Source organism: Oreochromis aureus, linkage group 3, assembly GCF_013358895.1.
Source record: "Oreochromis aureus strain Israel breed Guangdong linkage group 3, ZZ_aureus, whole genome shotgun sequence".
NCBI lineage: Eukaryota > Metazoa > Chordata > Actinopteri > Cichliformes > Cichlidae > Oreochromis > Oreochromis aureus.
In genome coordinates this window covers 66,526,774-66,552,742 of record NC_052944.1, presented here as the reverse complement: position 1 = coordinate 66,552,742, position 25,969 = coordinate 66,526,774, and the positions used below count along the sequence as shown (strand labels likewise).

The window sequence follows — 25,969 nt, the reverse complement described above, 5'->3', positions numbered from 1 at the left end:
ATAAACATTTTAGCTTTTCTGTTTCTCATTAGATCATTCTGCCAGAAGTCTTTGAGCCAAGAATGCATTCTGAAACATGGCCTATGTGGCCCATAATGAGTAGTTTGGTCAGGTCAATTTAAGATAAGATATCCTTTATATATATATATATGTATATATATATATATATATATATATATATATATATATATATATATATGTATATATATATATATATATATATATATATATATATATATATATATATATATGTGTATATATATATATATATATGTATGTATGTATATATATATATGTGTGTGTGTGTGTGTGTGTGTGTGTGTGTGTGTGTGTGTGTGTGTATATATATATTAGTTTACTAATTAGTCTGTTTTTAAAATAACAATGTTTTATATCTCAAATCTGATGAAAAAAATTGATTATTAGGATGATGCAGTATATCATATTCATAAGTTTAAAATGTGTCTTAAACTTAAAAAAAAAATCTGCTTTTTATTCTGAGTTATCGTTGGTTTTAAATTCACTTTATGCTTGTTTATATTTAGTGGTCTTAGTGAATATAATTTGTGATGTGTGGGATCGCTACTTTTTAAATTATAACTTAATGAATCATCGGTTGTTGTCTAATGCTGTGGTTTCTTTGTATTTGTAGAATGCCGTTGTGTGTGGCATAAGATCTGCCTCAGACATCTTCAGAAGACTGGGATATGTCCGACGTAAGTGTACAGTGAAATTCAACCTGGAAAGACTCAGATACGGAGAAAAGAATTAGACATGCTTTATTGAACATTAAATATTTGGCGGTCAGACCCGGCGGAAAAACTGTTGATAAAAGCATTGCTGATTGAAGTAGGAGGTCTTCCCCGGGGTCTGGACACTGGTGGTGGTATGGAGGCAGGGGCAAGCATGGGGTGCAGGGGTGGTGGAGGGATGCGAAAACGCTGAGAGGCCGAGCTATGGGTGAAAGAGCTTAAATGCCCGGATGCTGAATGGGCGTGAGGTGCGAGGGAGCTCGGGTTGGCTGCGCCCGGAGTGAGCAGCTGAAGGAGTTGAGATGATGATGATGATGATGATGATGATGATGATGATGATGATGATGGAGACGATGTGCAGGTGTGTCTCCCAGGTTGAATTCACGCAGGCTTCATTATAATATAGTTAATATTGACGTAGATGCAGTTCGTGAAGATTGCCACATGTTGCTTGCTCTTCCTTTTTCTTTCATCACAAAATTATAAGGATAATCAGTTTTGTAAGTGTTGTCTCAGATAGAGAATTGAAAGCAGAGAGATTTTTGACTGGATAGAGTGTAGAAGTTATGTGAGAGAGGCCAGAAATAAATAAACACATTGTAAAAATATTACTTAGATTTTATTATAATCCTTTGTAAAAAAAAAAAAAAAAAAAAAAAAGTTTCATACAATCTAGTCTCAAAGGTTTTACAAATTTTGATCTGTGGGGTCATTGTGGGAGGGGCTCTGGGACCAGGTTAGGGCTGGTGTCTTAGTTTTTTTTTGTGTTTGGGTTTTGTTAATGTCATTGTTCAAAAATATAAATTGGATATTAGAAATGGGACAAATATCAAAAAGTACTGAATCGATCACAGATTGCAAATTGATCAAGCAGAATCAAAATACTTGCACAAAATACATATCTGCTGCACATTTTCTTCTTTAAATCAGGAGGTATTTCTTAGTACTTTTAAGACATCTAGAGACTTTGGTTTACGTCCCGAGCTCTGTGGCGTGAACAATTTAGCATTATCCTTCCCATGTTTATTTCTGTTATTTAATCTATGCTGTATTTATGAACAGGGTGATGTCTCATCTGATGAAGAATACATCCCAAATTCTGCATCAGATTCAGAAAGCTCAGGAACAGAGTTGTCTATTGAGTTACCTGGACCATCAAAAACTCCCATGCTGCTAGCATGCCTGATTTATCGTTACTTTTGCTGAAAAAGAACAGACCATGGATGTTAAGAACAACTTTGAGCACATTTTGAATGATCTTGAAACTACTGATGATCTTCATCCCGACCAAGAACCAGACAGCTCAGAGTCATGCCAGCAGAAAACAAAAGATGCATGTAGCGAAAAGAGTACTGTTTTATATTAGCCAAAATGAATCCCCAACCAAGTCAACAAAATTAATCAAAAGCACAGTCAATTTTTGTTTTGTGTGTGGAAAACCTCAAACAAAATTTGCACGTCATCTGGAGACGCATGTAAATGAAAATGCTGAAGTCGCCCAGGTGCTTCAGTTACCCAAATCATCAAAAGACAGAAAAGTTCATCTTGAAAGGTTACGAAACCTTGGTAACTTCAAGCACAACTCTGCTGTTAAAACCACAGGATCAGGTTGTCTTAAAGTGAAAAGGATCTCAAAAAGAGCAGCAGCAGCGCTGAGACATCTGAGTACTGCTTATACTGTAAGGGTATGATATCCAGAAAAGAAGTTTCTCGGCATATGAAAAGATGTGCTTTAAGACCAGAGAATAATGCTGAAGAGAAGCTGAAAGAGAGTCTTTGGTGTAGCATCTACTCAATCCACAATGTCTCAGCCAATTTCAAGTGAACTCTACTCAGTACTGGGCAAGATGCACAAGGATGATGTGTCTAGTGCAATAAGGAATGATCATTATATTATGCAGTTGGCTCAGTCTCTTTTTAATAAGCATGGAAGTGACAGATCAAAGCATGAGTATATAAGACAGAAAGTAAGGGAACTTGGGAGATTACTTGTGACTTTAAGGTCACACAACAAGAATCCATAATATGGAAGAGGCAATAAAACCAGCCAACTTCTTTATTCTTACTAATGCTGTCAAGAGAGTTTCAGGTTTTGATACTGAAACCAGCACATTCAAAGCCCCAAGTTTGGCCCTGAAGCTTGGACATTCTCTCAGAAAAATAAGTGATATTATCATGTGTCGTGCTCTCATGGAAGAGGATCAAGAGGCGATCGATTCAATCAGGAGGTTTCACACACTTCATGAAACAAAGTGGTCTGAATTAGTTTCCCATTCAGCCTTATCAAACCTGAGTGAGGCAAAATACAACAAGGTCGACAGCCTTCCACTGACCAGAGATGTTCAGAAGCTGCAGTTATATCTTGGTCAGCAAGTGGAATCGGCTAGGGAGAAACTAGGTGATAACCCAACAGCAGGAACTTATGCAGCACTAGCAAAGGTGATCCTTTGTCAAGTGATTTTGTTCAATAGGAGGAGGGAAGGTGAAGTAGCACGTATGACTGTCAAAAATTTTGAAGATCGTGACATGTCCAAACTAAACGATGACATCAGCTCTGGGCTTACAGAAGTTGAGAAAAGGCTTTGCCAACAGTTTGCCAGAGTGGAACTGAAGGGGAAAAAGGACGAAAGGTGGCTGTGATCCTGACTTCTGATATGACCGATAACCTGTCACTCCTCGTTAGTAAGAGGAAAGAGTGCGGGGTATCTGAAAACAATATGTACCTTTTCGCCATTCCTTGTAGTGATGGTCACTACAGAGGGCAGTTTGGTCAGTTTGCAGATGCTTGCGGAGCTGAACATCCTCAGAACCTCAGATCAACTAACCTTCGCAAACAGATTGCCACGATAAGCCAAGTCATGAACTTGAAAGATAATGAACTAGACCAGCTGGCCGATTTCCTCGGCCATGACATTAGGGTCCATAGAGAATACTATCGACTGCCCCAGTCAACAATTCAGCTGGCTAAGATCTCCAAGTTGCTCATGGCCATGGAGAAGGGAAGTGTGAAGGATATTCAAGGAAAAACTCTGGATGAAATTGGTGGTATGCATGGTTTATATGTTGTTAAATCGGCTTGGTGTTTGTGAATATGGTTGGTCTAATAACATTTTTCAATTTTATAGATGACATAGATGGGATGGCTACTGGATCACAGCAACTCCTGATGCTTCCACATTGCAGGTACTGAAATTATTGTATTCTGTGTTATAGACTTTGCAGTTGTATTGATAAAATATTTAAAATTTACATTTTATATATTTAGATAATGTTATTGCAGTTCTGTTTGTACTTTGCTGTGTAGTTAATACCATTTACAGTGAGGAAAGTAAGTATTTGCTATTTTGCAAGTTCTCCCACTTAGAAATCATGGAGGATCTGAAATTTTCAGCGTTGGTACATGTCCACTGTGAGAGACAGAATCTAAAAGAAAATTCGGAAATCACAATGTATGATTTTATTAAAATATTTTTGTATATTACTGCTTAAAATAAGTATTTGAACACTTGCTTATCATGCAGATTTCTGACCCTCAAAGACCTGTTATTCTGCTTTTAAACAGTCCAACTACACTCTGCTCATGATTCTAATTTAGCAGCACCTGTTTGATGCCGTTAGCTTTCATAAAGACACATGTGCACCCCACAATCTGTCAAAAGTGTTGCAGCAACATGAGTAAAACCAAAGAGCTGTCCAACGACACAAGAGACAAAACTTTAGACCTTCACAAAGCTGGAAAGGGCTCCAGAGCCACTGCCAAGCAGCTCGGTCTTGCGCGACAGTGCGCGTGCACGCATGTGCGTGTGTGCGCGATGGAGCGCGATGCAGGTGACTGTGCGTACCCTCTGCAAGACTCCTGCAGGCGCCCCTGAATGGAAGAAGCTAATGTCTTCCTCGGACTGGAGCCCCACGTAAGATCTCAGCTCGTGGGGTGTCAGTGATGCTAAGAAAGGTGAAGAATCAGCCCAGAACTACACGGGACGAGCTGGTCAATGACCTGAAGAGAGCTGGGACCACCGTTGGCAAGGCTACTATCAGTAATACACTGAGACGTCATGGTTTAAAATCATTCATCACACTGAAGGTTCCCCTTCTTAAGCCAACCCATGTCCAGGCCCGTCTGAAGTTTTCCAGGGACCATCTGGATGATCCAGAGTCATGGGAGAAAGTCCTGTGGTCAGATGAGACCAAAATAAAACTTTTTGGTCTAAACTCCATTGTTGGGGTTTGGAGGAAGAAGAAGGATGAGTCTCATCCCAATAATACCATCCTACAGTGAAGCATGAGGGTGGAAACATCATGCTCTGGGCTGTTTTTCTGCACAGGGGACAGGACCACTGCACTGTATTAAGGAGAAGATAAACGGGGACATGGATTGTGAGATTTTGGGCCAAAACGTCCTTCCCTCAGTCAGAGCATTGAAGATGGGTTCTGGCTGGGTCTTTCAACAAGACAAAGACCTGAAGCACTCAGCCAGGAAAACCAAGGAGTGGCTCCGTAAGAGGCATTTCAAGGTTCTGGAGTGGCCTCACTAGTCTCCAGACCTCAGTCCAATAGAAAATCTGTGGATGGAGTTAAAAGTCTGTGTTGGCCCAAAACATGACAGATCTACAGAAGATCTGTGTGGAGGAGTGGGTCAAAAGACCTTCTGCAATGTGTGCAAACCTGGTGAAGAACTACAGGAACTGTTTGGCCGCTGTAATTGTTAACAAAGGCAGTATTAATATAGTTTGACTCAAGTGTTCAAATACTTATTTTACAAAGAAATATACAAAAAACTTGTTATAAAATCATACAATGTGATTTCCGGAATTTTCTTTTAGATTATGTCTCTCACAGTGGACATGTACCTATGATGAAAATTTCAGACCCCTCCATGATTTCTAAGTGGGAGAACTCGCAAAATAGCAGGGTGTTCAAATACTTACTTTCCTCACTGTATGTATTATATATATATATATATATATCTATATATATCTATCTCTAGCAAAAAAAAAAAAAATATATCAATGACAATGAAGAAATATTAACTTCTGTGACTTCTGATTTGCCTCACTTCTCCGAGACTGCAGCTCAAGGTACATTTTCAATGCTGTACTCAAAGTTTGCCCAACATATCTTATGTAATGAGCTGGGATCTGTGAGTTAGTCCTGTTCAGAGACAAATCCAGTGAAATGTGCAGTAACGTATTTTAACAGCGCACATCACGTATGATAACGATGCTCTCTTGTTTCATTAATGCCACTTGCATCTCTGTTTTTCATTGCATTAAAAATGAAATCAGACTTTACTATTAACACTACTATGCTGATTACGATAACCTGGGATTGTGTTTAGAACAATATTACTAACCATCAGTACATTTTACATGGTCGATTGTTAGTTGTTCCATTCTAATTGTGACACTAATGCTTTATGACTAGTATTTTGATGCTTCATCAGTTTTGGCCAAGCAAGATTTGGCCTGTGCAAAATCTACATCGTTTCCCAGTAAACTTATTACCCAAGGTATTGTTGACTTCATCCAGTTCAGCAGCATTGCCATGTGTATAGTTAGTATAATAGAACTGGCTGTCACTGTCCCCTCTGTGCCCATGGTGTTTGATTAGTAGGCAGAAAGCCTCTTTAAGCCCATACATTTATACTGTGCAATATTTTTTAGATGACCAGGGGAATGATGCCTGTGTGACTTCTGGTTCACCTCCTGTCCCTGACTCAGTTACTAAAGGTATGATATAAATCAGATGCCATGTCCATCACTAGGCACTATGTGCAGTCAACACCAACATCATGTGGTTAGACATTATATAACATATAAAGAAGCTGAATGTATTTTGTGTTTACCAAGCAGTGTGATGAACTATCATGTTAATGAAAACAATCAAACTTTAAATTTAATCAGGTCTACAGTCTATTTATTATCACACACAATTTGTTTAGACAAGTACCAGCTTGTTTTCACAGTTTTGAACACCATCTCTACCTACAAGTGCATCTCACATGATCTTTTAAACTTCAAATTTGTTTTGTTTTATTGAACAGGTTTACGTGTTTCATCAAGGCGGTGTGTGAAGAGACCATGGTCTGAGGAGGAGATAGGAGCGGTGATGAAACATATGAAGCCTTTATTGAAAACGGTATCACTGTCACCAACCAGCAGTGTCTGAAGTGCAAAGAAAAGGAACAACCTATCTTGGAGACGAGATCTATTCAAAACATTCGAGATTTTGTGCGCAACAGAGGACTGGCCTTTAAAAAATATAAATAAATGTTAAACACTAAATGCACTTTTTGACAGTCTGAGCCTTTACCTTTCTGGGCCTGATTTCAAGGTTAGTGTTCTCCATTCAAAAAGTATGTAGTTGACTTCACTGTGCTCACAGGCAGTGTTTTGTTTTGATGTGTGGTTAGCCTGAGTCTTTTAATGCCAGGATTCACTTTTATTTTCCTTCAATAATTGTTACAATGCTGTCCTTTTAAGGAATTGATTACTGAGTTGGTTATATTAAATATAGTTCAGTAATTCAACAAATGTGTTGTGTGTTGATATAAGTCTTATGTATAAGTCATGGTGTCAGCCCGACTCACCCCTGATGTGCAAAGGTGCTGTTTTATTGGTCAGCCACTCAGTGCCAGTTTCTTCAGGACAATGAAAAACTCTATAATAGTTTGTTCTAGTTGATGCAAGCACTGTTGTGTTATGCTTCTAGTTGTTTTAATGACACTTTGACCACCTGTTAGTAGATCACAACAGATATGATCTGTGGTGTTTTATGTAAGCTTGTATGTCAGATTGTAATGCTCATCAGAGAAAACCAAAATATAGTCTTTTTATTATTTTTTAATTTATTCATCCATCCATCCATCCATCTTCAACCGCTTATCCGAGGCCGGGTCATGGGGCAGCAACCTAAGCAAATTTATTCAATTTTACTATAATGATGTATCAGTCACAGTCTTATAATACACCTTCTTTTCTAAGAAGGTTATACTTAGTGCATGTGTGAGTATATGTACAGTGAACTGGCTTTACACACAATGTGTCCTTTTAAACCAGATTTACTCAGTGTGTGTGTACAGTAGACTGGCTTTACACACCATGTGTCCCTTCAGAACAGACTATACTTTGTGTATATGTGATGATGACATCACTGACCTTGTACACCAGACTGTCCTTATAGACCGAGCTACAGAAAAGTCTCTACAAACCACCAGAATGTCTGAAAAAATAGCCTTTTTATATCTCAGTCGAGCAAAGAAAATGTTTAAATTTTAAGTTGTGTATAGGTTTGCTGATTTTTTCATGATTTTTGATATGCATATTGTAGCTCTAGCACCTCTGGAACCCGGTGTCCCCATAGCCCTATGTCCAGTCTAATTTGCCAAAATTTCAGAAATTGTCCCTCTAACCCAAGAAACGTGTGTGTGTGTGTGTGTGTGTGTGTGTGTGTGTGTGTGTGTGTGTGTGTGTGTGTGTGTGTGTGTGTGTGTGTGTGTGTGTGTGTGTGTGTGTGTGTGTGTGTGTGTGTGTGTGTGTTTTTTTTTTTTTTTGTTGTTTTTTTTTCTTCTTCAGCGCACTGGCTACAATTTCCCTTGCTTGTCATTGTTGGAGCATCTTTTATGTCTTATTTTAGATCTGGGAAATGCTGTTTAAAAAAAAAAAAAAAAAAAAAAAAACGACAAAAAACATTAAATTGCTTGGACAGTAAAAAGACATTTTACAAACTGATTCTGGGAGAGGAAGAAACTGTGTGGAAAGAGCTAAGGACAAAAGCAAAAGAAAACCTGACTGTTTTAATGAACGAAAAGATAGATGAGGAACGATGGGAAGAGTCTTTCAATGCTGCAGAAGAACTAATTAATAGAGAAGCCAATTCACCACCAGATAAAGTGGAAGATGCTGATGTAGCACGATTACTGTATTAAAGTGTTTACCTGTAAACTGTTTATTGGGAGTCTTTACGGGGGGCAATCGTGGCTCAAGAGTTGGCAGTTCGTCTTGTAATCGAACGGTTGCCGGTTTGAGCCCCAGCTCCGACAGCCTCGGTCATTGTGTCCTTGGGCAAGACACTTCACCCACTGCGTACTGGTGGTGGCCAGAGGGCCTGGTGGCAGTGCGCCCCAGGGCAGCTGTGGCTGCAATGTAGCTTGCCATCAGTGGTTGAGTGACTGAATGTAGTGCAAAGCACTTTGGGGTCCTTAGGGACTAAGTAAAGCGCTATGCAAATACCGGCCGTTTACCATTTATTACATAAAGTGCCTTGAGTTGACTGCTGTTTTACCTGGTATTTATAAAGCAAACTGAATTAAATGTTTGTCTGTTATATTTCTGTTTGTAAGATTGAAAAAACTTGTAATCTGTGTAGCAGTCGCAGAGATTGTCATTCAATGCGTGACATACCGACGATTTGTTGGTATGTTATGGTCAGATGAAAATATCACATGTTGGGCAAACTTAAGCTTCTCTCCTGCTACCTACTGGCTTTTATTGTTTTGTGACTGATGCCTTTATACACCATGCAAAGACCAGCCGGTCGCTGTATTAGGAACACCTCATTGGCACTGGGTTGCACCTACCTCAGCACCTGTGCAGCTCAGCAGAGAGATCGGAATGATCAGAACCAGAGGATTTCTAAAAGACACATAAACAAAACCTAGTTAAACTTTGTTCATCAAAGTTGCTGAGCTAAATCAACACCATCAGCAAAGCCTCAGTAATGATGAAAGCACTAAAGAGCAGCTGAAAGATAAACCATCTGCAGCTGGCACAGTACTGCAACCTTATAAATGACAGAGAGCAGGTCTGCTCTCCAGTGTTATTAAATGAATAACTGACAAGAATAGAATAGCCCTTTATTGTCAGTGCACATGTCACAGGAGGATATATACAAAAATAAGTGAAAGGCAAACAACGAAATAGTTGCAAACTGCTTGGAAGTAGTGCAAAGAAAAGACTTGATCTGAATAGTCTGTGTGTGGTCTGAGCGATGGGGGTTACTCAGGCCATGGCTCAGATTGGTGAGGTAAGTGGGTGGGGTGTGGGGGGATAGTGTTTGTCAACAGTCCGAATGGCTCAGGAGAAGAAGCTGTGGGAGATGTGTTCACCATTTATTATAAGAGCGAAGTGGATCTGTCTGTGTCTCCTGAAGTCCATTATGAGTTCTTTTGTTTTAAGGACGTTCAGCTTCAGGTTATTTTGTGAGCACCACCAGGTCAAATTCTCTATCTCCACCCTGTACACTTTCTCATCTTCATCAAAGATGAGCCCAACCATGGAGGTTTCAGCTACATACTTGATGATGGGGCAAAAGGACAGTGAAGGAAATATGTTGTTTGATTCATTAAAATAGACTGCAAATACAACCTATTCAGTGTGTGGAAAACTATGGAGGACAGATTGATTTTTAAATGAATTTTTTGTTTGTTTTTTAAGATCTCCACAGCAACCTGAGCATCCATCCCTAATCTGCCTAGTTTCACATGTTGTGCAGGCTGGGCTTTCTTAGAAACTGGGTGGTAGACTGGGAACATTAGATGTCTACAAACATATAATATATAGTAATTTTGTGACAATTATGTGTAGGGATGGGTATCGTTTAGGTTTTATCCGATACCAGTACCAAACCGGTGCTTTTGAAACAGTGCCGGTGCTTAAAGAATGGAGAACACACAATGTGTCCAAAAACCTCTCATGTTTAGCTGTTTTTTTTTTTTTTTTGTGAAAAGATAACAATGTTAGCCTTTTCTGCAGCTATAGGACATATATGGTATCACTCTTGGCTGGAAGCAGTGCTTAAACAATGGAAAAAACACAAACTTTTTCCAGAAACCTCTCATGTTTAACTGTTTCATGTTTAGCTGTTTTCCACTTTTCTTTGGTCATTTTAGCCTTTTGGTCAGGGTGAAGGGAGTATCTGCCATCAAACAAGAAGACAGCCGCATGTAACTACGACAGTGTTTGCTAGTTCACCTTACATGGATTAATTTAATAACGTGGTTAGCCTACTCAACGTAAATTACACACAAACAACATTAAGCTACTCACGCAGAGAAGAACGGCTGCTGCTGCCATCATCATCCTCATCATTTCTGCCACACTGGCAGGGCTAGGGGCCAGGACTCTACTCTTCGGGTTCTTGGGGGATGTTGCTAACTCCAGGTCCGATAACAGGCACCACACCCGCAGTAGATGTGCTCGGTGTGAGGTCTCGCAGCAAGCTATCAAATACGGTGCATTTCTCGGCTTTTAACAAAATGCTATACGTCGCCAGGTGTTTCATCAGATTCGAGGTGTTACCTCCTTTGCACAGTATCACCTTAAAGCACTTGTTGCAGGCTGCTGAGTTTGCATATTTTGCTGTGAAGAACAGCCAGACTTTTGACCGCTTCGCCTTGGGCATTTTTAATCTGTAGCTTTGCTCTATAAGAATGTACGTACCTGGGCCCGCCTACTACGCTTGCAAAGGTAAAATGATTGGCTAGAATTCAAAGTGTATGACATCTCAGGAAAAAAGCACCGAAAGAAAGCACCGAAATGTGCGCTGCTTTTCGGTCTGGTTACTGCCATTTATGTCAGAACCGGTGCCATCATAGCACCGGATACCTGTACCTAGTGATGGGCAGATGAAGCTTCATGAAGCACTGAAGCTTTTCATCCAATTGGTTCACCCCAGCGCAAAGCTTCGTGAAGCTTCATTTGCTCTAGTAGGACATCTAGTGGACGTGAAAATATTAGTTGCCATGAATTTGAAGAGTGTGACATTTTGCACACAGCCTGTAAATGTCAACAACAAAAGGAGTGTGTAAAACATGTATATTGTAGTGATGGCAGTATAATGTGTATATTTATACTGGCAGTATGGAAAATGATCATTTGGAAATGCTTAAAATGGAAATGATCATTTACTGTGAGGTGAGGTGTGGTTGGGGTTTGGACAGTGGTTGTGCTTTTGTAACGTTGAGGTATGGACAGCTACACACTGAGGCTTTGAGCCTCAGTCCTGCCTCTTCACATTTTATTCTGTAAAACTAAAGTTTCACTGCTTTTATGACCTTTTTAGTGGGGAGAACATAGCTAGGATTTAATGATTTAACAAATCTTTTTGTCCTCCACAATGCTAAATGGCTGGGAGTCCTCAATCACCATGCTAACCAGGTCTTCATCTATTTGAGATTGTTCTCCTGAGGAAAGACAATAAAAACAAAGCACAAATATAAATATCACACACGTAACTTATTACAGTTGTATAATATTGTTATATCATTTAGTAACATTACGGCATGCTCTATTATCATGGCATTTGATGGCTCACCTGGTCTTGCTCCACAATCGGTGTTCCCCTTATTCTCATGCAAAGCTCTGTAGTGCCTGAGCATGGATGAGGTGTTGTTGTTATATCCCAGCTCCCTGGCACATAGCAAACACTTCACCTTGTACAAAAGTAAAGACAGCTTAACATAAATTGTATTGCACCATCAGTATTATGCAAATACATCATCTGTAGAAATTTGCATACCTTGTTGGGAGGAATAAAATCAAAATGTTCCCACACAGGGGAAGACATCCTCCTCTTCTTAGCTGGCTCCATTCTCTCCTGACTTTCTCTCCTCACTCTCATAAACCTCCAAACTGTCTCCAAACTCTCAGTAACCGCAACTCTCCATCAAACACCCACATTTTGAATGAAGTCTGAGGGGTTTATATCGCTGTCATAGCTCGCGGCAAAGTTCGAACCGCTTCATGAACCAGTCACGTGGTACAGCCGGGCAGCGAGGCTTCGGACGTCATCATTTTCAGCTCCTCCCATAAATGAAGCAAGCCTCGATACGCGCTTCGCGGAAACGCCCCCTCTATTACTCGACACACGCTTCGAAGCCTCGATACAGAACGTCCCATCACTAGCTGTACCCATCCCTACTTATGTGTCAGTATCAAGTTTCTTCCATATCAGATATAAAACAGCTGCTTGACAGTGCTGGATGCACTTCAATGTCAGTAGGTGGCAGCACCAGACCATGGTTTCATGGGGCCCCCGCTCTTTCTGGCCTGCAAGGGGGTGACTTTCCCCATCTTCTCCAGATCACACACAAAAAATAAGAGAAGAGAGAAAACCATGGCAACTATGTTAATCTCTTAATCCAAAAGATTTCACAGCAGACAAAAGGAATACTGTCTGGACATCACAGGTTCTGTACAGCATGAGGGTTAATAAAACCGTACTCATATGAATATGATCCATACATTGATTTGGTCTTGTACCTCCATACCACAGTGGCTGAATTCTTCAACACAGTGAAGAAGTGATCATTTTCTCCTCTCATTTTAATAAACTGAGGATCCTCCACCAAGCAGGTTGGTTCTTATACAGGGAGTGCAGAATTATTAGGCAAATGAGTATTTTGTCCACATCATCCTCTTCATGCATGTTGTCTTACTCCAAGCTGTATAGGCTCGAAAGCCTACTACCAATTAAGCATATTAGGTGATGTGCATCTCTGTAATGAGAAGGGGTGTGGTCTAATGACATCAACACCCTATATCAGGTGTGCATAATTATTAGGCAACTTCCTTTCCTTTGGCAAAATGGGTCAAAAGGAGGACTTGACAGGCTCAGAAAAGTCAAAAATAGTGAGATATCTTGCAGAGGGATGCAGCAGTCTTAAAATTGCAAAGCTTCTGAAGCGTGATCATCGAACAATCAAGCGTTTCATTCAAAATAGTCAACAGGGTCGCAAGAAGCGTGTGGAAAAACCAAGGCGCAAAATAACTGCCCATGAACTGAGAAAAGTCAAGCGTGCAGCTGCCAAGATGCCACTTGCCACCAGTTTGGCCATATTTCAGAGCTGCAACATCACTGGAGTGCCCAAAAGCACAAGGTGTGCAATACTCAGAGACATGGCCAAGGTAAGAAAGGCTGAAAGACGACCACCACTGAACAAGACACACAAGCTGAAACTAGTGATGGGACATTCTGTATCGAGGCTTCGAAGCGTGTGTCGAGTAATAGAGGGGGCGTTTCCGCGAAGCGCGTATCGAGGCTTGCTTCATTTATGGGAGGAGCTGAAAATGATGACGTCCGAAGCCTCGCTGCCCGGCTGTACCACGTGACTGGTTCATGAAGCGGTTTGAACTTTGCCGCGAGCTATGACAGCGATATAAACCCCTCAGACTTCATTCAAAATGTGGGTGTTTGATGGAGAGTTGCGGTTACTGAGAGTTTGGAGACAGTTTGGAGACAGTTTGGAGAAAGTTTGGAGGTTTATGAGAGTGAGGAGAGAAAGTCAGGAGAGAATGGAGCCAGCTAAGAAGAGGAGGATGTCCTCCCCTGTGTGGGAACATTTTGATTTTATTCCTCCCAACAAGGTATGCAAATTTCTACAGATGATGTATTTGCATAATACTGATGGTGCAATACAATTTATGTTAAGCTGTCTTTACTTTTGTACAAGGTGAAGTGTTTGCTATGTGCCAGGGAGCTGGGATATAACAACAACACCTCATCCATGCTCAGGCACTACAGAGCTTTGCATGAGAATAAGGGGAACACCGATTGTGGAGCAAGACCAGGTGAGCCATCAAATGCCATGATAATATAGCATGCCGTAATGTTACTAAATGATATAACAATATTATACAACTGTAATAAGTTACGTGTGTGATATTTATATTTGTGCTTTGTTTTTATTGTCTTTCCTCAGGAGAACAATCTCAAATAGATGAAGACCTGGTTAGCATGGTGATTGAGGACTCCCAGCCATTTAGCATTGTGGAGGACAAAAAAGATTTGTTAAATCATTAAATCCTAGCTATGTTCTCCCCACTAAAAAGGTCATAAAAGCAGTGAAACTTTAGTTTTTACAGAATAAAATGTGAAGAGGCAGGACTGAGGCTCAAAGCCTCAGTGTGTAGCTGTCCATACCTCAACGTTACAAAAGCACAACCACTGTCCAAACCCCAACCACACCTCACCTCACAGTAAATGATCATTTCCATTTTAAGCATTTCCAAATGATCATTTTCCATACTGCCAGTATAAATATACACATTATACTGCCATCACTACAATATACATGTTTTACACACTCCTTTTGTTGTTGACATTTACAGGCTGTGTGCAAAATGTCACACTCTTCAAATTCATGGCAACTAATATTTTCACGTCCACTAGATGTCCTACTAGAGCAAATGAAGCTTCACGAAGCTTTGCGCTGGGGTGAACCAATTGGATGAAAAGCTTCAGTGCTTCATGAAGCTTCATCTGCCCATCACTAGCTGAAACGTCAAGACTGGGCCAAGAAATATCTCAAGACTGATTTTTCTAAGGTTTTATGGACTGATGAAATGAGAGTGAGTCTTGATGGGCCAGATGGATGGGCCCGTGGCTGGATTGGTAAAGGGCAGAGAGCTCCAGTCCGACTCAGACGCCAGCAAGGTGGAGGTGGAGTACTGGTTTGGGCTGGCATCATCAAAGATGAGCTTGTGGGGCCTTTTCGGGTTGAGGATGGAGTCAAGCTCAACTCCCAGTCCTACTGCCAGTTTCTGGAAGACACCTTCTTCAAGCAGTGGTACAGGAAGAAGTCTGCATCCTTCAAGAAAAACATGATTTTCATGCAGGACAATGCTCCATCACACACGTCCAAGTACTCCACAGCATGGCTGGCAAGAAAGGGTATAAAAGAAGAAAAAAACTAATGACATGGCCTCCTTGTTCACCTGATCTGAACCCCATTGAGAACCTGTGGTCCATCATCAAATGTGAGATTTACAAGGAGGAAAACAGTACACCTCTCTGAACAGTGTGTGGGAGGCTGTGGTTGCTGCTGCACGCAATGTTGATGGTGAACAGATCAAAACACTGACAGAATCCATGGATGGCAGGCTTTTGAGTGTCCTTGCAAAGAAAGGTGGCTATATTGGTCGCTGATTTGTTTTTGTTTTGTTTTGAATGTCAGAAATGTATATTTGTGAATGTGGAGATGTTATATTGGTTTCACTGGTAAAAATAAATCATTGAAATGGGTATATATTTGTTTTTGTTAAGTTGCCTAATAATTATGCACAGTAATAGTCACCTGCACACGCAGATATCCCCCTAAAATAGCTAAAACTGAAAACAAACTAAAACTACTTCCAAAAACATTCAGCTTTGATATTAATGAGTTTTTGGGTTCATTGAGAACATGGTTGTTGTTCAATAATAAAATTATTCCTCAAAAATACAACTTGCCTAATAATTCTGCACTCCTGTAGTTGTACAAAGACATTCTGAGGATATTTTGCCACTTTACAGTGAAATAAGAGTAACACCTGTTGAGCAACAGTGTTTATTGTCATTACCATCCAGGAAAATACTTGTATTTGATGGTGATCCTCTTTAGTCCGTCACTTTCTTCAGAGCATTTGGACAAGTTGTAGAAGTTAAAAGCCAACATGAGTGACTGCTTGTATTATATGGAGCAGTTTACAACAGGACAGCCAAGAGAGCTGCTAGGCAGTTTTGAAATGTTATGCAAGAACTGGACATGCCAATGAACATGAAAATCATTTTATGCAAATTTTCAAATACAAAATGAGAGAGAAATGGAGAGCCTTTGCATATGACATACTGGAAACTTCTAAAAGAGACCTTGGTTTCAACATTCGGTTGCATTTATTGAAAGGCAAGTAAAATTAGTTTAGATCCTTTATTTTGTGACATTCAGAATGCAACATTAGCAATCCCTGTCTGTCTGACAACAGGTTAAACCAAAGCCAACAGGACATGTTAAAGGGAACAGCTTTGCTGCTACAGTCACACCCATGAACACGGAAAAAACTTACAAGATGGGAAAGTTGATCGCCAGAACAAACCATGACTCTGCAGTAAAGTCTCTGGTGTCTGTGTACTCAACAACACACACTGGAGGAGTGTCAGCAGTTTAAGCAGATGAAGCATAGAGACAAAATCCCTTTGGCTGTTTATGTGCTGGCCACAAAAGCAAGGGCAGTGCTAAGCGTTTGGCCTGTAGAACATGTGGTCATTCATCTGTCCTCCATTTTCATAACAGAGACACAAATGTCTTGATGCATTCTCAATCATCCAGGAAAGTAAATCTCCAAAACTTGAATCTGTTCATCTGGACGTAGCGTTTTGTGGGATACTCATGTGTCATGAGTATCGGAACAGTTGAGACGCATTTTTTCTAAACACCGGGTCTCTGTGGCTTTTAAACCCCAAAACACGCTGCGCCAAAAACTGGTCCACCCCAAGGATCGGGTCCCCCGACACAAACAGAGTAACATAGTGTACGCTGTTAAGTGCCAGGAGGATTGCCAGGATTTATACATCGGGGAAACCAAACAACCTCTAGCGAAGCGGATGGCACAACACAGAAGAGCAACCTCATCAGGCCAGGACTCTGCAGTCTATTTACACCTACAGGCCAGTGGACACTCTTTCAACGATGAGGATGTACACATCCTGGACAGGGAGGAACGCTGGTTTGAGCGCGGAGTGAAGGAGGCCATTTACGTGAAAAGGGAAAGACCATCTCTGAATCGAGGAGGGGGCCTAAGGGTACAACGCTGTGATTGCAGCCATTCCCCAACTCTCTGTGAATGGTACTCATGGCCATTGATCAGTGTTCTTTGATCAGTGGGTTTTGGTCAGTGATTGTTGATCAATGGTCATGGGAATTTGCATAATTATGATTAAGGAACTGACCTCACAGCCCATTGTTCCTTCAGTGGGCTGGTTTCAGTCATTATGCAAATGTACTGTTTATAAGATTTGGGAAACCTGCAGTCAGCTGAGACTGATGAAGTCACTTGGATGAGTGACGAAACGTTTCTCCCACAAAACGCTACGTCCAGATGAACAGATTCAACTTTTGGAGAGAGACACAAATGGTTTAAGTACAGAATCCTCTGGAGAGCTTTCCTCTCAAATAAATATATCTACTGGTAAAACTTATAGTCATACAGGGGCCAAAAAAGACAGTAGTTTACTTTCCATTCTGCCAGTTCAAATAAAATCCACTAAAGGTAATCATGTCATACAGACACATGCATTCAGATCATATAGTTCAGCTACCTTCTGTTCAGAGCACCTCATGCAATGGTTAAATCTTGTTGGCAAAAGAACTAGAATAACTTCAACCTCAATAAAGGTTGTCTGTATGATCAAAGATCTTTCAGCACTTTGTCAAAGGGACGATTTACCTGACAAAGTCTGCATTTGAATGAATTTAGTTACAGCAATAAAGCTACCTCCCTTACTTCACTCCTTTGTTTACGAGTCTTGCACTTGGGTCCTCAACCTGTCTGCTAGTGATGTCACTAGCAGGAAGACACTGCTTCTGAGGAATATCAGAGTACTTTTTAGCTTTTTCATACATATCCAAATCATGAACTTGCAGTATTTTGTGCCTGTTTGTGTGCACACGAAGCGTGAAGAAATGAACCTTTTTGTGAACCAATGGGATGGAACGCTTCAAGGATTCATCTGACCATCACAGGTTTGACCTAATTTCAACTCTATCTTAACCATCTTCATCTCTCCCGACATCAACTTCTGTTCTCATTTCACTTCCTGCTGTAAATTCACATCAAATGTTCAACATGTTGAAAGACTCCTCCTTAACCTTGATATTGATACAGTATTTGTCACAGGTCCTCCACGCATTCTCCTCTATATTATTAAATGAGGAAGAGCAGGAGTGTTTAGAAGCAGAGACAGTAACATAACTAATGATATTACTAATATTGTTCTATATTATTCCTCTTTCAACCCATCAGTGACAAAAATATATATAGCTGTGATGAACTAAAATAAACTTCCAAACTGAAGGCTGAATCATCAACAGCAGAGTTTGGTAACAGTATGACGACACTTTTTGGTACAGCATCAAAAACTACAGCAGATTCTTTTGTTGTTAAGGATCTTGTGAATTTGCGCAGAAATTCTTTGTATGATAACAAAATTATTATAATGGATGTCCTTACTGTTCCATATTATGTATGTATGTGGGGAGAAAACAGTTCAAATGCGGTGCTTGAATATGATTAATTTACACATTTGTTGTTGTTTTAATCCATAGCTCAGATTTTCTAAATGAAGCCAAGTATTTTTCTCCTCTCTGTATCAGTGGGATAACTGTACATGTACTCTTATCTCTGAGTGAGTGCAGCACAGCACACAGCAGCAGAGACTGTATACAAGGATAACAAGCTGTGTGACATGCTGTTCATTGTTCACACTTTATTGGAGATTTACATGATGAATTCACTGTGGGAACTAATTACAAGGTCAAAGATAAACAGACATAATTCACACGTGTTTATATATAAACAAACAGAAATGTGTTGAACTTTTAATTATGCATTAAATCCTCTGAAGTGTCTTATAATCCCCCAACAAATTCCGGGTCCCAGGCTCTTGACTTGTACCAGGGTGGTGGTCTTCAGCAGGATTGACTGCTCGTTGCCTTTTTCTATCCCCCCACCACCACCACCTCTTTTTTGGCTGTCTTGCACTAAACATCGTCATACTATTCCACATTTAGTGTAATTTCTCAAATAACACAAAAAGATATGAATAGATAGACAGATAAAAGATTCACATGAACAAGTGGAGCCTATAGAGATTATATATAGTCATTCTTGCAAAAGCAAAATGTGTTCCAAACCACCATGAAATTCAGATCACAATTCTGATTGCAAAAGATTGCTAGAAAGGACAAGATTTAAAAAAAATGGATAAACGAGTGTGATCAAACTTTTCATTTGAAAATCCCATTAAATTTCATCACTCGAGATACAATAATAATAATATAATATCAAAACCTCAAGCATTCAATTTCTTGTTACATTTTAATAGTTCAAACCTCAAAGACATTAAGTTTACAGTCATATATGATCAAGAAAATCAACAATCTTCACATTTCAGAAACTGAAACCAGCTTTAAATATGACTACAATAATGATAAAACAATCAATTATCTTGTCATGGCCTGTGTGCGGCAGGCAGGAAAGTATTCAAATGCAAACTCGTGGAGGCGGAACTTAAACTTCAGCTTTATTGTTGGTAGAAGACAAAACAGAAACTAAACTCGGAAGGCTAGAAACTGTCATGGTCCCCGTGTCCCTCCGACTGGCTCATGATGGCTACAGGTTTTGTTTATGTTTTGCTTTCTCCTCCTTTCTCCTGCCTGCCTGGGCAGGGCTCATTATGAGCTCTTGCTCTTGGTCCACACACCTGTTATGATTTCCACGGCCTGTTGCTGGTTTACCTGAGCTTATCTGTAACTATTGAGCTCTGCGGCACGGAGCCGTTCATCGCTGAAACGTTGAACCTCCCATGTTCATCATCTCAGCTCTTTGTTAAGAAATCTCTCTCTGTAAACTTGCCAGTTATATTAACTCTTCGTGTATAGATTTCCCTAGACCTGGTTACAGAACCTTCCCTGTCATTTGTGTGTGTGGCTGTGTGAGTGAAAAGCAGGACGAGAGTGGCTGAAGAGGAGAGCGAGTGTGGACCCCTGCCCAACTCCTGTACATATATGTAGCACTGTGGTTCACCCTTTTGTAAATAAACTGTCACCTTTATATTTATTAGAACAGTCTGCATGTGAGTCCCTCTGTTAGCCTGACAAAAACTGAGCATGAAACAGAACACACGGGCAGAGTATAAGGGACAACGTGACGACAAACAGGAACACGTGTTCCTGTTTGTCGTCACGTTGTCCCTTATACTTGCCCGCACATGCAGACACTAAATACGGAAGGGGAAAAGGGCAAAGAGCAAACACCTGGGAGACACAGCTGATGCTGATTACGAAGATGAAATTGGGAAGAAGCAAAACATAGTACAGTGGACTTCAGAGTAAAACAGGAAAAAGACTGGGGACAGGACTAAACTTATGTCAAAAATAAAAGGGCACCGGAACAAAGCTTAACAATTAGAATACAAAAACAGAAATCAGAGGACCAGAGGTCATAAACAACAAAGAAATCCTAGAATAACAATAATAATAATAATACACAAAACACTCAGTCACCAATCCAGGACCTTGACATCTCTAATCATTGACTAACTGATGAATCACTGCAGCTCCAATATATTTATATATATTTTCGCATTTGACAACCCACTACAGCAACTACAGAATAAAACCACCAACCAGACTGACGAAAGATTTTAAACATGCTGAATATGAAGAGTAGTATCATTTAAACTTACATGATTATCAGCCATAAGAACAAATGCAGATTTATATTGATGTAAGGTATATAAATGTAAGTACAGTTTGAATCAATGGAACACTGAACTTCTCAGCTTCTAAAATGTAAAGCCTCATTTAAAAACTACACAAGTACATATAATGTTCAGGAATCAACATGAACCTATCTTCTCAGTCTGACTTTATTCAACTCTGCAGTGTCTCCATCTCCCAAAAGATAAAGTCCAGCATAGAGCGGCTGAGTGAATGTGGTCTGGACTCTGTGGAGGAGAGTCATGGTTTCAGAGACGCTGTAGAAAGACAGAATACCTGCTCTGTGATCCAGGTACACTCCTACTCTGGAGGACCGAGGACCTGAGAGGACAGTTTGGACTATTTGTGTAACAACATAATGCCCAAGATTTGTCATTCCATCCAAATACACATTCATCTAAGCTCTCTTCTCTGCATATATTCTTGTATGCCACTGCTACAAATACTCCTCCCCTCTCCACTCCACCTCCCAGTAACAACGTCCAGTCAGACTCTCTCTACTCAGGACCTGAGAACATTCAGTGAATCTGTCTGGATGATCAGAATAAGACTGTTGTTGTTCCTTAAATGTTACTTTTCTGTTCCCCTCAGATAATAACAGATGTGTGTTTGCTGTGTTTGGATCCAGTGTGATTTCATGTGAATGTTTTAATAATTCACCTCTGGTCTTTGGCTCTGACAGTAAAACATCCACTTCAGTGACTGTCAGTGAGATGTTTGTCCATTCCTCTCTCAGAATGTCCTGTAGTTTATCTCTGGTCTCTGACACAGCTGCTGTCACATCCTCAAAGTACCTCAGAGGACGAATATTGATGCTGGATGAGTGTGTAGACTCACTGAGTGCTGACAGTGAGGGGTAGTTGTGTAGAAACTGGTTGTGATCCTCTGTGTGTGAGAGCTGCTCCAGCTCGCCGTCTTTCCTCTTCAGCTCAGCGATCTCCTGCTCCAGCTTCTCCTGAAGCTCTTTGACTCGACTCACTTCAGTTTCCTGCTGGGATCTGACCTGCTGCTTCACATCAGAGCTTCTTTTCTGGATGAGACGGATCAGCTCAGTGAACATCTTCTCACTGTCCTCCACTGCTTTATCAGCAGAGCCATTGATGGCCTCCACCTCCTGTTGAAGCAGCTTCACATCTTTCTCTCGCTCCTGGATTCTCTGCTGGATGTTTAGTCGCCTCACCTCGAGCTCCTTCTGCTTCTCAGTCCTTTCTGCTGCAGCTGGGACTGTTTCATGGCCTTTATGCTCATCCATTGTGCAGAGATAACAGATACTCTGCTGATCAGTACGACAGAAAATCTTCATCACCTCATCGTGACGAGAGCAGATGTTCTCCTGAAGCTTACTGGAGGGGGCCACCAGCTTGTGTTTTTCAAAGGCAGGAGACTCCAGATGAAGCTGAATATGTTTCTCACAGTAAGAGATCACACAGACTAAACAAGACTTGATGGCTTTCAGCTTCCTCCCAGTGCAGACATCACAGGCCACATCTTCAGGTCCAGCATAGCAGTGAACAGCTGGAGCAGCTTGGAGTCCAGTCTTCTTCAGCTGCTCCACTAAAGCTGCTAAAATTATGTTTTTCTCCAGGACAGGTTTCGGTGTGAAAGTCTTCCTGCACTGAGGGCAGCTGTGAATTCCCTTCGTGTCCTCTTCATCCCAGAAACTTTTAATACAGTTCTTGCAGTAGCTGTGTCCACAGGCTGTAGTCACTGGATCCTTCAGTAGATCCAAACACATGGAACAAGATAAGGTTTCTCGGTCCATCTGAACTCCTTGCTGTGCCATTTCTCCTCTCAGTGTCAGTGACTGTGTGACTTTCTCTTCCTTATAATTGAAACTTGTTTGAGCTGTGATCTCAACAACATGTCTTTCTGCAGTGAATGGAGGCTGTCAGCTCTTACATGTCACCAAATGTTGGTTACACCCATCTTCAAAGTGCAGATTTGAAGGGGAGGGAACGAGGAAACACGTGGACAGAGAGGAGGTGCTGTGTTTAAGAGCAGGAATAAGAGGGAGGGTTATCAGGCTGTGCTACACTCCAGGAAGAAGAGCGGTTTGAGAGCGATACCCTTTTAAAATTCTATTTCTTCTATAGAAATAAACTTCACTTTACAAATGAACAAACAGTTCTTCAGTTGTAGTTTTAGATAAATCCAACATGACATGTCTGAGTTTAGTTATTTTTTCATTGACTTACTGTATTAACACAACTGATATAAAATTACACAAAAACATAAAATCCTAGTAGGAAAAAGTAAATGTAAAGAACCACAAACTTGCTTAGTGAATTATTTCCATAGCTTGAAATTCAAACGTAACATAGTTAAATAAGGTTCAAGTTAAATGGGGACATTGGCGCCACCTACTGTTGCAAATGTCACCCTGCAATAACTACTGAAGGGCAAGGAATTCTGGGTATTCCTCAGAGAGTAATGGAGGATTCCAGTAGAGGTAAGGAAGGTGCAGTGATTTTTGGTTAAACATTATTTGCTGTGTGGTTTATTTCTCCCATCCTTATGTATGGGATATGATTGCTGTTGCTACAAAATCGAACTGACCCAATTTGTTCATTTAAAGGCCCGAGAAGACACAATACAGAGGTTAAACAAATATAAATTATGAATTTGAAAACTAATGCATAATTTTTGTAAACAATAAAGTTATATACAACTATTTACTTAAAATGCAGCTAATGTTGACAGGGTTACACCACCGGTTGTTAACTAAAACAGCAAGCCGACCTCCTTTCCGCGCTTACCGCTAGCGATGCTGTCCCTGTCCACCCGAACAGTGTGGAAGCCTTCCACGGAAGCATTCTCGTCGGGAATGTCCTGGTGCATCCATGATTCAGTGAAACACATCAGGCTACACTCTCGGTATTCCCACTGACTCCGTACCAGTGCTGAGAGCTCATCGATTTTATTCGATAACGGTCGCACATTTCCCATTACAATAGACGGCAGACACGGTTTATACCTGCTCCTCACTTTGAGCCTCCGCTGTCTCACCGTCTCCTTCTTTCTTGTCTTCTGTCCTTGACCTCTGCATCCCCGATGTGTTTTTCTCCAAATTTCAGCTGGTACTTCTCCCGGCCTGGCCACCAAGCATCAGGGCGATCAGCTGATCTCTGGAGTAAACAGTCCGTGCGTGTAGGAGATGTGCCGCGGTCCCGTTCCTTGATAAAAGTAATAGTTGCACGGCCACCAGAAGAACAAAAACTCTCTCAATCCACATGATTGAGTGAAAGATAATAAACGTATGAAAATGGTAAATGGCCTGTATTTATATAGCGCCTTTACTAGTCCCTAAGGACCCCAAAGCGCTTTACATATCCAGTCATTCACCCATTCACGCACACATTCACACACTGGTGATGGCAAGCTACGTTGTAGCCACAGCCACCCTGGGGCGCACTGACAGAGGCAAGGCTGCCGGACACTGGCGCCACCGGGCCCTCTGACCACCACCAGTAGTGAAGTGAACGGGTGAAGTGTCTTGCCCAAGGACACAATCCAATCCAATCCAACTTTATTTATATAGCACTTTTAAAAACAACAAAGTTGACCAAAGTGCTTTCCAAAACATGAGTAAAATAAACAATAAGATATACAATAAATAAGATTAAGAAAGTAAAAGATTAAGAATGACCAACAGCTGACTAAAACTGACTACAAACTGACTCTGATAATACTCCTAAAAGCCTTTGAAAAAAAAATGTGTTTTTAAAATGATTTAAACCTTTCAAGTGTTGGGGCTGACCTAATATGGAGGGGCAGTTTGTTCCAAAGTTTGGGGCCACAACAGCGAAAGCTCGGTCCCCTCGGTGTTTCAGTCTCGACATGGGGACAGCAAGGAGTGACTGGTCAGATGATCTGAGAGACCTTTGTGGAGTGTATCGGTGTAGAAGGTCTGACAGGTAAGAAGGAGCCAGGCCATTTAAGACTTTAAAAGCAAGCAGTAAAATTTTAAAATGAATTCTAAAATGGACAGGCAACCAGTGTAAGGAGGCAAGAACAGGGTAATGTGCTCACATTTACGTGTCCCTGTCAACAGGCGAGCAGCGGCATTCTGGACCATCTGCAAGCGTGATAGTGAGGCCTGATCAATACCAATATAAAGTCCATTACAATAATCAAGTCGAGTAGTCACAAATGCGTGCAGAACTCTCTCCAAGTCACAAAAAGAAATAAAAGGTTTTACTTTAGAGAGCTGCCTCAACTGAAAAAAGCTTTTCTCACCACTGTATTTACCTGTTTGTCCATTTTAAGAGCTGTGTCAAATTTTACTCCGAGGTTGGTGACAATTGATTTGACACACGATGCAAGAGGACCCAAGTCAGATGGAGGGACACCAGGTCCATTCGCCCCAAATATAATGACTTCAGTCTTCTTTTCGTTGAAGTTTAAAAATTCAGAGCCAGCCATGCTCTGATATCCTTAAGACATTCTAAAATAGGCCTGAAGGGGTTAAGGTCATTGTGTTTCAGCGGTAGATAAATTTGATACAATCATCTGCATAAAAATGAAATGAAACTTTATGTTTTTAATAATATGGCCAAGGGAAGTAAATAAATACTAAAAGAAGGGGCCCAAGGATGGATCCTTGAGGTACACCACATGGGAGAAGGGCAGAAGATGAATGAAACTCACCAAGTGAAACGGAAAAACTTCTATCAGAGAGGTATGACCTAAACCACCCAAGGCAGTGCCTCTAATTCCAACATGATGTTCTAGACGGTAAATCAAAATATTGTGATCTACTGTGTCAAAAGCTGCTGTAAGATCCAAAAGCACAAGTAAGACAGACTTCCCAGAGTCAGCAGTTAGTAAGATATCATTAAAGACTCTCAAAAGTGCAGTCTCTGTGCTGTGAAGTGCTTTAAAACCAGATTGAAATATCTCAAAAATGTTTTGACTCTGTAAAAAGTCTGCAGCTGTGAGCACACTTCTTTTCTAAGATTTTAGA

General features: G+C 40.7%; 1 long non-coding RNA gene and 1 pseudogene across 1 annotated transcript; one reads left to right on the top strand and one right to left on the bottom strand.

Moving 5' to 3' along the window:
• Positions 1-5,759: 5,759 nt before the first annotated feature.
• Positions 5,760-6,899, top strand: LOC120437371. Its single transcript, XR_005611062.1, has 3 exons — positions 5,760-5,830; positions 6,416-6,481; positions 6,796-6,899. It is a non-coding gene; the product is annotated as an uncharacterized LOC120437371 (long non-coding RNA).
• Positions 6,900-20,508: 13,609 nt separating this feature from the next.
• Positions 20,509-23,020, bottom strand: LOC116327070 (annotated as a pseudogene).
• Positions 23,021-25,969: the final 2,949 nt, after the last annotated feature.